This window comes from Peromyscus eremicus, chromosome 13, assembly GCF_949786415.1.
Source record: "Peromyscus eremicus chromosome 13, PerEre_H2_v1, whole genome shotgun sequence".
Taxonomy (NCBI): Eukaryota; Metazoa; Chordata; class Mammalia; order Rodentia; family Cricetidae; genus Peromyscus; species Peromyscus eremicus.
In genome coordinates this window covers 50,090,662-50,103,674 of record NC_081429.1, presented here as the reverse complement: position 1 = coordinate 50,103,674, position 13,013 = coordinate 50,090,662, and the positions used below count along the sequence as shown (strand labels likewise).

Here is a 13,013-nt window from a genome sequence, read left to right as displayed (position 1 = left end):
GGCTGTGTCTCCTTACAAGCTTCTGTTACTACCGTGGCCTAGAGAGACGGGGGCAGGGGAAGGCAGTGAGCTTCTGCCCAGAAATTGGATCCCTTTCAATGAATGGAGCCACTGAATTAACAGAATGACCGAGGCCTGGAAACCCAACAGTTAAAGAACAAAGAACTTTATTTTGGTAATGAAGAGGATTAGTACTTAATTCTTGTATTATTACACATATGTTCCTCTGACTAAAAGATTAAATAATCCAGTCCTCTTCTTTGTGAAAATAAATAGCATCATAAAATATGTAGATTACATTTAATATAAGATTTTTTTTTTTGAAAAACTGGCTGTAAGAAACTTAAGCTAGTATTATTAAAATTGTTTCTAGAATGGGGTCTTCTAGAACTGAAAAACAAAATCATTATTAAGTAAATCACCAAATATGCAATGTTGATGAACACAGCCAGGCTCTATAATAAATTTGAAATACTTTAAACAATCATGTAACTGATTTCATAAAATTAAAAAGCATTCACCATTGCCTCAATGTTTTATTGGCATGTGAATGACTGCTGTAGATTAAGAAAACTCACCAATGTATTCATTTACAAGTTTCATTTATGTCTCTGAAAAGTAAATTTGAAGGCTATTGGGGAGAAACTGAATTGGAATTAATGCTTTGTATATTTGAAATACAAACATGAACATCTAAAAATAAAATATTTAAAAATAAATTTGCCATTATTTTATTTTATGTGTACAGGTGTTTGGCCTTCATGTATTTGTGTGTGGTGTGTGTACTGTAGTCCATGTGTGTACTGCCTGTAGAGGTCAGAAGAGGACACTGGATTCCCTGAAACTGGAATTATAGATGGTTATGGGCCAACCATGTGGATTGGGAATAAAACGTGGGTCCTCCAGAAGAGCAGCAACTCTTAACAACTGAGCCATCGCTCCAGAAAATACATATATGAAAAGATGGTCAATAGTCCTCATCTCTTGGGAAGTGCAAGTTATTCAAAAAAATACTAAACGTTTACTTCCATGCCCCAAATCCAAAACACCAACTCCAAATGCTGGTGAGGACGTGGAACGTAAGAACTGTTGTTGGCTACTAGTGAACACAGAATGGTTCGGGCACTCTGGGAGACAAATTTGGCTGATTCTCACAAATCTAAATGTACCACTGCCACATGATCCAGTAACCATGCTTCTATGTATTCACTCAGATTAGCTGCACACAATGTTTATATACGCTCTATTCATAATTACCTGTACTTGGAAGCAACAAAGATGACCTCTAATAAGTTAATAGAATAAGTACATCCTGGCAATTAAATATTATTCGGCACTAAAAAAGAAATGAGCTATCAAGCAACAAGAGGGCACAGAGGGATTACAAACACGTTAATAAATAATAGAATTCATTCTGTAAAAGCGACATATTATATAATTAAATCCTAACTATATTGTGCTCTGGAAGGGGCAGTAATAAGTTCATGGTTATCAGAGGTTAAGAAGGAAACAGGGTTATTAGGTGGACTACAGAGGCCTTTCAGAGCAGTGAAACTGTTGCTTGTCATATTGCAATATGTCAGCATGTCAGAACTACAAATTGTTCTAAGAATGTCTAAAAAAGAATAAACAAAATGAAACATTGGACTTCTATTAGTTAGACATACATTAATAGTGTTTGCATGCTCCCATTTTACTTTAGTATACTACTGTATGTCAAATTCTACGACAGGTTTAGCTTAATTAAACTCATAGATTAGTTCCTGCTCCACACACTGCAAGTATCAAACAGTATGAGAATTGGGTAACCAATTCACAAATATTAACCAATTACACTTCTCACACATAAATAAGGAGTCATTTTTTAATGCAAAACAGCTATGTAAAGCTTTCCTAAAAAATTCAAATCCACCCTTTCTTTTAGCTACAAAAATTGGTCAATATAATTTCCTTTTAAAAATTGTTTTCAGGGCCTCGCATGTGAAAAGCAAGTATCTACCACTGGGCTACATCTCAGGTCCTTATAAATTGGTCTATAGAAACACTATCAAATTTAAGGGCCAGCTGTTTAAATTTCAAAATAGGTGAATTTTAGTCTATTCTTCTCAAGTTTATTACAAGGATAATCTTTCTAGAAACTTTTTGAACAAACAGAACTGGTTACAGTGGGATCTAAACATTGCTACTAGAACAAACTATAAATAAAAACAATTAAGTAGCATGATCCACGTTTCCTGTGGGCCTCATGCTCTTCCTCTGCGGGTTCTGTCTGCATTTTCTAATGAAACCATACTGTATTTTTTTAACCATAGCAATACTGGAAAAAAGAAAACTATCTTATATATTCTTTGTGTTATGCAGTAAGGAGACAGATCACCAAATTTGTGTGATGTGTTTAGGTAATACATGGAAGACTTTCAGTAGTTTACTTATAAAGGCAATGCTAGTCTGTGTTCACTAACTCAAAGGACAAAGCTTCCTCCATTGTATTTTCTGCTGACCAGCTCAGATGTTCAGTCTTCTGCCCCATATTTTCTGACTAGTCCTTTCTTCATGTTGTCTCACAGCTATCCTAAACATAGTAAGAGATACCTCACTCATATAAAAACAACTTTCTCTCCTACTTCTTCTCTTAAAAGAGCAAGAGACAACCCATTCTCTACTGAAAAACTCCTGTGTGGCTATCACTAGCCATCAAATGCCAAGCCTCCTCAAATTTGCACATAGCACAAAAACAGGGTAAAGATCTCGTGATTAAAGGAAAACCAATGCTGGGTTACAAAGTGAAACATTCTCTGGGGTGTCAGGATCAGAATGTCAGTACTCAGAGAGTTACCGTTGCTCAGAGAGGGACAGTGAATGACTTCAATGGAGAAACTAAGACTTTATAGGTTCAGAACAAACATAATGACATTAAGGTGCTAAACAGTGGTTTGCAATTTCTCTGGAAGACTGCAACATTGAAAAAGTAACCAATGAACTCAAAGAGAACTTGAAGTGATAATTTAATATTCATTGGATGCTCTACTGTATAATGCCGCCCAGAATCAAAGTAATTATAGCTGTTTCTCTGAAGAAATCATGAAATTATATTAAACTCTCGTCAAGAGAACTAACATTAATTATCTAAAATTTGCTGAACCACAAGTTATGTTGTATATGATATCTAATTTAAATTCAAAATACAAGGCTTGTGTGATTATTATAGTCACTGTGCCGACTATAATGCATAAAGATTGCTGTCTTAAGATCATACACATATTTATTAACTACTTAACTACATATTCATTATACTATAACCTCAGTTTCTATTGTCCTAATGGTTTATAGCCTTGGCTTTTGGAGTATCAATAAAGAAAAGTACTTGTTAAAGACATAATGTAAAAGTATTTTAGCATCTTTTCTGAAGCAGAGAAAATGAAGGTTACTACTAGCATAGTTCTTAAACTCTGGTAGACATCTGGAGGTTGGGAACTGGGGTACCAGGCTTTCTGGTAGAAAGCCAGACTACTCCGTAGGTTGGTATGTTAGTGGTACATACACCTGGGGCTGAAGGGAGAGCTCAATGGCAGAGGACACGTTGGGTAGATGAAAGATTCAGGATTCAATGCCCAGCACCAAAGAAGGAAGGGCACATAGTTTCTGAGAGGCAGGTGCTCTGATAGAGGGCACCGACAACCTCAGAGGAAGGTTCATCTGAGCTCTACGGTCTGGGTTGCTTAGGAACATATGCCGCTTGTTCCATGATGCCATCCCAAGTCCATTCTTAAGTGTTTAGGTTCCACACTACTGAATCACATTCTTGCTCAAATTTCTACTGCACAAGCAGGGTACTACTAGTCCTCCTTACACTGTGGTATCTCTGGTTAGCAACCCAGATGTTGCTAGCAGATACACTGCCAATGCCCTCTAAGCTGTAGGTAGAAAGTTTTCATATTTCAGTCTGCACTACAGTTTCCTTGGCAGAAGGGGATGGGAAGTTACTACCATGTTTAATCTCAAACTTACCAAGTACAATTCTTTCCGTGTGAAGAACTTGTTTATTGCCTATAATTCCCAGGACCATAGACATTGGCACATAGAAGGTACCCAATGAATATGAACCGAACGGATGATGCTACTTCCCCCACCAGCTTCCACTGCACTTAGAGAAATGTCAACGTCCGAGCAGGCCTCAAATGATCTGGCTCTTGTTTACGTTTATCTGCACAAAGCAAAGCACTCGTAGCTCCACTTTATCACGGTCGTCTCAGCACTACAGACTCTCGCTGCTTCTTGAGTCGGACCTCTGTGCCCTCGGCCTACCCACATGGAACATGCCTCTCTTTTCAGGCCGGCTTCTTCCACCCTTTAGACTTTAGCTTCAATTCCATCTACCAAAAATGCCTTTTCTGGCCTCGGCATCAGTGAGACTGATTGTTTATCTTCTCCATAGGAGTCTCTACTTCTTTGTTCCCTTCACAGCACTTAACATAATTTAGCTTTTTTTATGTGTGTGTATGCATATGTACACACACACACACACACACACACACACACACACACACACACACACAATATAGGGTCTCCTACAGTCCCAGGCTGACCTCAAATTCACTGAATAGCTGAGAACAGCCTTGAACTCCTGATCCATTTGCCTTTATTTTCCCAGTGCTAAGATTACAGGTACCACAGTGCCTGGCTATTTTATCTTCATAACAGACTGTGTACTCCTTAAGAATAAGGAACGTGTCCATTTTACAGTGCTGTACACTAACTAGTCTACCTCATAGTTCAGGGTCAATACAGACGACTAGACAAACAGGCAAGAGAAACGTTCAGCTCAATCTGGAACAGTGTAGGAAAGAGATGAGGGACAAAGTTAGACGACTCTAGTGCTCGGGTAAGCGCTAAGGGATGGCTGGTGTGGCGGAGGCCAGGGGAACGGAACAGACGGGAAATCCAGTAGACTCTGAGGATTCCAACAGGCTCATTAGGGATCTGAGATGCTAAGTGAGAAGTCTAGGACAGCTGGTCAGAATGCTCAGCCTGTGCCACTGGTAGGGAGTTGTGGGCCCAGGGAGAAGATGGGGAGCTTCTGGGGAATTTAAGTGTTAGTGACTAAGATGCTGGTAATAGTCAGGAACCCCTAGCAGCTGTCAACTATCTGGAAACGCAGGGGACGGACAGACAGACAGACAGTGTACTCGCAAGAGCTAGCACTTCTGGAACAGATCCTAGTTAAGCTATGATGGTGGACTCAGGCTAGAAAGTACTTGAACGAAACCTGCTTCAATTTCTTTACTGCTCTGACCTTCATGCTTCTGATTCTGGATTTGTTTTAGAAAGGAAATGTAGGGGGAAAAAAGGTCTCACTACTTATTCTGTCAAGGGGTCTTTTCTTTGAGCTGCTTCTTAGAGGGATTTTGAGTTTAGTCAGTTACCTTCTTTCCAAAGTTTATGCTATGAATATGAATAAATGAAAGGAAAAATCCTCTCAGATATAATAACACACATAGCCTCTACACTGTTTATTCTTCAGAAATTATACGCCTGGCATTCTTGAACTTAACACTGTCCTATTTAAATAAGATAATTATTAAGACAATGATTAAGAAAACAGCCATCCGGCTCCTTGATTACTGTTACCTAGTTACTAATGAGAAATGATGAAAGATTTTAAGTTGTAAAACAGTATCCCAGCAAAATCCAGCTGAACTGAATCAAACTGAGGTAGAAAACTGAGAAATTCACATTGTGATCTTCTCTTTCAGTAAGACTAAGTTAATATAAATCAAAACTCTGTCTATGTCATTATGTGCTGGAATTAAACCCGAGGTAATAACGTAAGCAAGGGTTGTAAAGCTTGCAAAAGAAACCCATAGCATAAAACCATTAATAGCAAAAGTTAAACTAAAGCGATGTTTTTAGGCTTTGAAATGCAATAGACAATTACACTAGAAAAAGTTTAACACACTTGGAAGAACACTAGGCATCTGTAGAAGTTAAAAACAAGTGGAAATTACTGAACATATTCTTGGCTCTGAATATTAACAGTCATTAGCTTAGGAAGACAATTACTTTTAGCAAGAGGAAAAGCACCATGAACTAAAGACAGTAGTACTACATAATAAGAAAGAGATACGGAGAATACAGTCCCAACCAGAGATCAAATTCCGTCTACAGGCAGTGAATAGTTACATGCACGTGGAAGACAGTGGCGTCACCTTGGTCAGCAAATGAGAAGGTTTTCCTGCAATGTTTCTCAGAAGAAGGGAGGTTTCCCTGTCCAGATAGGAGTGCTTGTGCAGGAAGAGAGAGAGAAAACAAAAAGGCAAGAAGAGACGTCAGTGGAGGCTTGTGTGCCTTAAAATAAAATAGAGCAAGAACGACTCTATAATTAATCTCATATCTATTTTTTGTAAAATGACTGAACTATGTCCATCAAGAAAAAATTATTTATAAAAAAAATACAAACCACCACCATCACCCACAGAAAGGAGTAAGAGGTAAAGGCCTGTCTGTGCCCATGGATGTGTTCCCGGAGACTTGCTGGTTTCTGGCTCTACATAACATATCCAAAGATCACAGAGCCAGTCTGGTTTACAAGCCAGTGGTCAAGAGTGCTGTGCACAGAGCACAAATAAAACTGTGTCAAAGGCTGATGACTATAGTTCTTCCTATTAAAAAATCTGTAAAAGATTTACAGAGATTTCAACAGTATACTGTGTTTAGAACAGAAATATTTAAAAAAAAAAAACTGACAACCATTTCCCATAATTCAATGAGCCATACCAAGAGGAAAAACACCCATATGTATTTTGCCTGCTTTTGTTTTCAGTAAAATTTTATTAATCCATTCATTATAAGACAGTGTTACACAGTGAAGGACTTTCATAGAAAATGAACACTGAATATTTTTCCCTTGAACTGATTTAAACTTATTCAAATAATATATTTTCTCAGCAATGATGCAAATAACATGGACCCTAACCACCATTTACACCTTCTTAGTACCTTAAAAAAAGAATCATTTTATTTTAATGATGTGTCTGTGTGTCTGTGTGTGCATGTGAGTACAGGTGTTCATGGGGGCCAGGTTTGTTGGATCCCCTGGAGCTGGAGTTGCAGGCAGGTGTGAGTCACCTGGTGTGGGTGCTGGGAACCGAACTCAGGTTCTTTGGAAGAGCAGTATACTCTCTGAATAACTGATTCATCTCTCAAGCCCCTCTTGATAAATAACACGTTGCAGTACCAGCATATTTAACCTTAAACTGAGACTGTTTAGTATGTGTATCATTGGACCTGCCTGTCCCTTAATAAATCTGAATTAGTATTTACCTTTACCACTGAAAGCAATGAATGTGAATGGAAAGTATTGTACCAAAAAATGTTCCATAATGTTATATTTTATAAATCTAACAGTATCAAATTATTCTGACAAAGCTCTTTGGAAAAAAGTCCAATGAACAGATACAAGACCTGTAGACACAAGTCCACATAGATGATACAGCATATTCCTTCAAGACTGGAAGACTACTATGAAAGATGCTACCTTTAACTTAGCTCAGATCTACACTATGTTGAGTCTGTTACATGGTACTTGTTTGTATTGCCAAAGTTCCTTTTAGTTAAAGATGAACCTATAAAACTGGCCCCTCTCATTCATTTCCCCAAAACAACAAAAAGAAACCTAATAGTGTGTGCTGAAGGGGATTCCTCATGACCACCACTAAAAAGAACAAACATTGAGAACTGAGACAATTATTCCTAGGCCCTCATTTATCTATGTGCTACAGTCCTCCCAAAGAGGCAGGCTAGATATCTCATCCATAAAACTGTAGGTAGGCAGAAGTTTCTGAAAATTCAAATTTAGTTTAAGGTTACTGCTCAGCCCAGACCAGAGAGAAAACAAAAGTATAAAGACTAAAAAGCAAAATTTAAAAATGTCAGCTATAAAAAAAAAAAAAAAAAAAAATGTCAGCTATAACTTCCACTATTCTCATTTATTATTTGTCATCTACACAAGAAAAATATATTTTTACACAAATATGTAAAACACAGCATGGATTTGAAGAAAGTAATGTGTGTATAGTGTGTGCCTGTGTCTCCAGGTGTAGGTATGTGTGTATGTTGTAGTTACATGTATATGTGCCTGTGGAGGCCAGAAGCTGACGTTGGGTGTCTTCCTCAGCTGGTTTCCAGCTTCTGTAAGGAGGCAGGGTCTCTCACTGACTTCACTAGTCTGGCTCGCTAGCTTTTTCTTGGAATCCTCTTTGTCTCTAGTGGCTGGGACTGCAGGCAGGCTACATGCCCACTTGGCATTTATGTGGGTTCCAGGGATCCAAACTCTAGTCCTCACATCTCTACAAGAAGTGCTTTTGACCCCTTAGCCATCTTTCCAGCCCAAGAAAATAATTCCTTGAAAACATCTCAATTTATCTTCCAAAGGTTACTTTTCCAGAAAGAGCCCCAAATAGTGGAATATCAATATTCATGTAACCACACTTCAAGTTTAATTTTTTTAATAATTTTATTTATTTTGTGTACATGTATGTACATATATCTTGGTGCTTCTATGGCATATGTGTGTATTGGTGTACATTTCTACAGAGTAGAGGTCAGAAGATAACTCTTCTTCCACCATGCACGTCCTGGGGGGTCACACCCAGGTCACACAGCTTGGTGACAGGTGCCTTTAGCCACTGAGCCATCTTGCTAGCCTTGCATTTCAAGTTTCAAAAAAAAATGAAATTTGCTTCATGCCATCCACAAAAGCTATGACTTGGTAAAATATAACTCCAGACATGAATTCTAATGTAGCAATTAGATATAAACATTTTGGCACCTGGTTTTCAGAAAGTATTCTGGTTGTTGCTTAAGAGACAGACCCAGGGGGCCAGATGGCTCAGCAATGGAAGTGCTTGCACACACACACACACACACACACACACACACTAACATGAGTGAACCCCAAAACCCAGGTAAAAGGCTAGATGGCCATTTGTGATCCCAGCACTCCTATGGCAAGCTTTTCCGGACAATATAATTGCCTGAAATATACAGTATGGCGGAGACAGTAAGAGCGATGCTGTCTTAAAACATCCTGGAGGAAGAGAACCAGTTCCCCAAAGGGGTTGTCCTTCGACTGCTCCGCAAGTGTGGCGTCATAAGCACGCTCTCCTCTCCCCCACTTAATAATTTAGTGGTTTTTGTTTTTGAGACAGGGTTTCTCTGTGCCTGTCCTGGAACTCACTCTGTAGACCAGGCTGGCCTCGAACTCACAGAGATCCGCCTGACTCTGCCTCCCAAGTGCTGGGATTAAAGGCGTGCACCACCACCATCCAGCTAATAATTTAGTTTTTTTTAAAGACATGGGTATGAGAGATAACTCAATGGTTAAGAGCACTGACTGCTCTTCCAGAGGATCCGGGTTTGATTTCCAGGACCCACATGGTGGCTCATAACTGTCTCTAACTCCAGTCCTAGGGAACTGATGCCTTCTTTCAGTCTCCACAGGCACCAGCCATGCATATGGTGCACAGACATACACGCAGACAAAACACCTAAACACATAAAGTCATTTTTAAAATATTAAAAAAAAAAAGCCATGGTTTAGATCTCAGAGGTTAAAAAAAAAAGATCCAAAAATATATTATCATAATGCTTTTTAGTGATTACTATAGATAATAAAAATTTGACTTATGAAAGTATTACTGCAATGTACTTTGATAATGGGGGCAATACTCTGGAAGCAAAATAATAAGCTGAAGTTTTTACTGAAGAACAGGACGTGGTTCACTAGAAGCAGAACGCCGGGACCTTATAAGGGAGGGCAGATCCAGGTTCCTTCTACGTAAACCACAGGTGTGGGTAACAGGAGACATGGCACCTAGAACCCAGAAGCTGAAAGAAACTCTCCTTTAAATCGATGCCTACGTTACCCGCCTCCCTCCCTTTAGTGCCCGTCAGTCGCACACTGCTCCTAAGTCCCGCTTTCAGAAGGAAGAAGAGAGGCGCCTTCTCACTGGAGAAAGATGGAAAGGAGAGAAGAGGTGTGCGTGCAGCTAACGGCCAGGTATCCCGGCACGTGTTGCTAGTTAACAATCACACTTGGCCAGCGAGGTGGCTCAGCACTTGTGGAAGCCTAACGACCTGAATTTAGTGCCCAATTAAATGAGTGAATGAATGAATGAATGAATAAATAGCTAGCTAGCCAAGGCCTATATGTTTTCCTTTTCTCTTCCATGCATGCTCTCTCTGTCTATTCAGCCATCTTTTAGACTAACTTCAAGCCTGGAGCTGGGGCAGGCACTTAGTACTTGCTCCCCACTCTGCCTGGCCTGCACCCCTCCCTCACAGCCCTGCAGCATCCACTGACTACAACGCAGTGTGCTAGGTGGCCTGGGAAGGAGGAGCCGCGGAGACCCTATGCCAAAGTCAGGGGCTTAGGAGAGTATTCTGGAAAAAGTGCAGTCTTGGAGGACGAGAAGGAGGCTGAAAAGGGTGGATGAGCAGAGGAAATGAAAAAATAAGCAAATACTTGGTTCTCGGGGTGCAGTACTGTCCTTAACTTGGCATCTCAGAAAATGGTGAGGGTGTTTTGGGAGTTCACAATAAAGACAAGAGGAAGGGTTAAAAGCATTTGTTGAGAAGAAAATCGAAAATGCCAGCTGTCCTAAAGCATGGCACAATACTGCATAGAAGTCCACAATCCATCCCACAAGACATTTATGTCCTTCCATGGAAAATGATATAGATGAAAAACCTGCATATTTTACATATAAACACAAGGTAATCTTGTATAAAGTTAATTTTCAATAATTTTGGAGCATTTCATCTGATGAAATAGGTTGAGGAAATTCTGTACTTTTCATTTTAATACTATCGAATATAATGGGTTGGATTAACTTTCATGCATATCAACATGGTGCTCTGCTTATACTCACATTTCCTCTTCACCATGCTGTCCCTACCCTCCAGGAGTCCTTTAAAACTTCTTTTTATAAACTGTTTATAATGACGTGAAACCCTGACCAATGGAACCCTGGTTTAAAGAAAGAGCTACCATGTCACAACTGGCAATGTCAGTGTCAGACACACCCAGATCGGAAATTCCTCGGAACAAAGAACAAATGCTGTGTCAGTAAAAATACGAAATACAGGGATTTCACTGAGCTGGTACAGCTGTTTAAAAAGATTTCATATTATTTTGTTTAAGTGTACCACAATGAGAATTGTATGTTTTATAAAATTATCAAAAAATCATTCCTTACTAACCCATCTCATTTAATCACTGTAACTACAGCAAGAAACTTATCTCAAGAGCCAGCTAAGGTGGGCAATGCTTACAACCCCAGCACTCAGTATTGCTAAGGCAAGAAGAACGCAAAGACCTTTCCATTGTCCCTTCTCGGACTGTGACTGTCTCAGCACACCGCATCCCTGCTTCAGTTGAGGTCACGTCCCCTCTTTTTTCACTGCACCCCTAGGTCATGCCTGTCACTTTCAGGGCGCACTGCAGCTCTGGGAGTCGCTCGTATTGCACTCTTCCTTTCTTAGGTATTTATTAGCAAACGCACTCCTGATCACTTCAGTGAGAATTGAGATTAAGAGGAGGTGGATTTTCCCTACTGTCTTACATCCTTCAATAGTGGTAGACATATTTATGTATTAAATATTTTTATTACAAATTATTTGGGTTAATTTTTTTCATCCTAGGCATTAAGACATTATATTTTTTGATATTGTCGGAATGTAGGTAGATTATGTAACTGTGAGTTTTGTTAGGGGTAGTAAAGATAGGGTTACAAATTATTTGTTACTTAAAAAGGAGTGCTGGGATTAAAAGGACTGGGAGCTACTGCTTGGTAAGGAGGACACCAGCCAGAGAGCAGGTATTTAGTTGGGCACCACTGTGGAAGAGACACCGCACTTCGTGAACCTGCCCTGAAGAACAGCTAACTCCGTCAGTGCCTGAAGAAGCTCTTGAAATCCCTTAGAGCCAGAACTGAAGAAGTGCTCCGACACAAACTCCCTCTATCAGGTCGTCTACAGCGAATGTTAACACCCAACAGCACTGTTTCAGAAAGGTGACGGTTTGGTTTACTCATTTTCTTTTAAATTTGGTTTAATTTTTATTTGAAAAATTCAACATACAGTGCTAGAAAAATTGGATTTCTACCCACAGAAGAATGAAATTATATTTATATCTTTCACATTGTATACAAAAACCCATCCAAGATGGATCAAAGACCTTAATTTAAAGTCTGAAACATTGAAACTTTTAAAAGAAACATAGGTGATATCCTTGAGGATACTGGGGATGGCAAAAACTTTTAAAAGAACACAACACAAAAACTAATCTCAAGTACCAACAGATGGGACTCCACGAAAATAAAAAGTTCGGCACAGTTAACAGACAGCCAACACAATGGAAGGAAATCTTTACCAGCCACACTTCAGACAAGGACCGGATATCCAGAACTTACAAAGAATTGCAGAAATCAAATACTATGAAAATAAAACTGTCAATCAACAAATGGGCAAATTAACTGAAAAGACAGTTTTCAAAAAAAGAAATACAAATGGCCAATAATTATCTTTAGAAAGTGTGGAATATCCCTAGCCATCAGGCAAATGCAAATTAAAACTACTTTGAAGCCTGGTGGTGGTGGTGGCAGTGCACGCCTTTAATCCCAGCACCTGGGAGTCAGAGTCAGGCGGATCTCTGTGAGTTCGAGGCCAGCCTGGGCTACAGAGTGAATCCAGGACAGCCAAGGCTATAGGAAGAAACTTTGTCTCAAAAAAACCAAACCAAAACCCCAAATCCAAAACAAACTACTCTTGAGATACCACCTCACCCTAATCAAAATGCCTGCCATCAACAAGCATGACAACCAATGTTGGGGATGTTGAAAGGAATCCTTATTTACTGTTGGTGAGAGTGTAAATTAATATAGCCATTGTAGAAATCAGTTTGGAGACTTCTCAAAAGTTTGAAAATAGACTATCATATGACCCAGGTGTTTCAC

The 13,013-nt window shown here is 39.3% G+C and overlaps 1 protein-coding gene across 1 annotated transcript in view; it reads right to left on the bottom strand.

The window, feature by feature from the left end:
• Window positions 1-13,013, bottom strand: part of Raph1 (Ras association (RalGDS/AF-6) and pleckstrin homology domains 1) — a 52,911-nt gene that overhangs the window by 25,221 nt on the left and 14,677 nt on the right. The window lies entirely within an intron of this gene.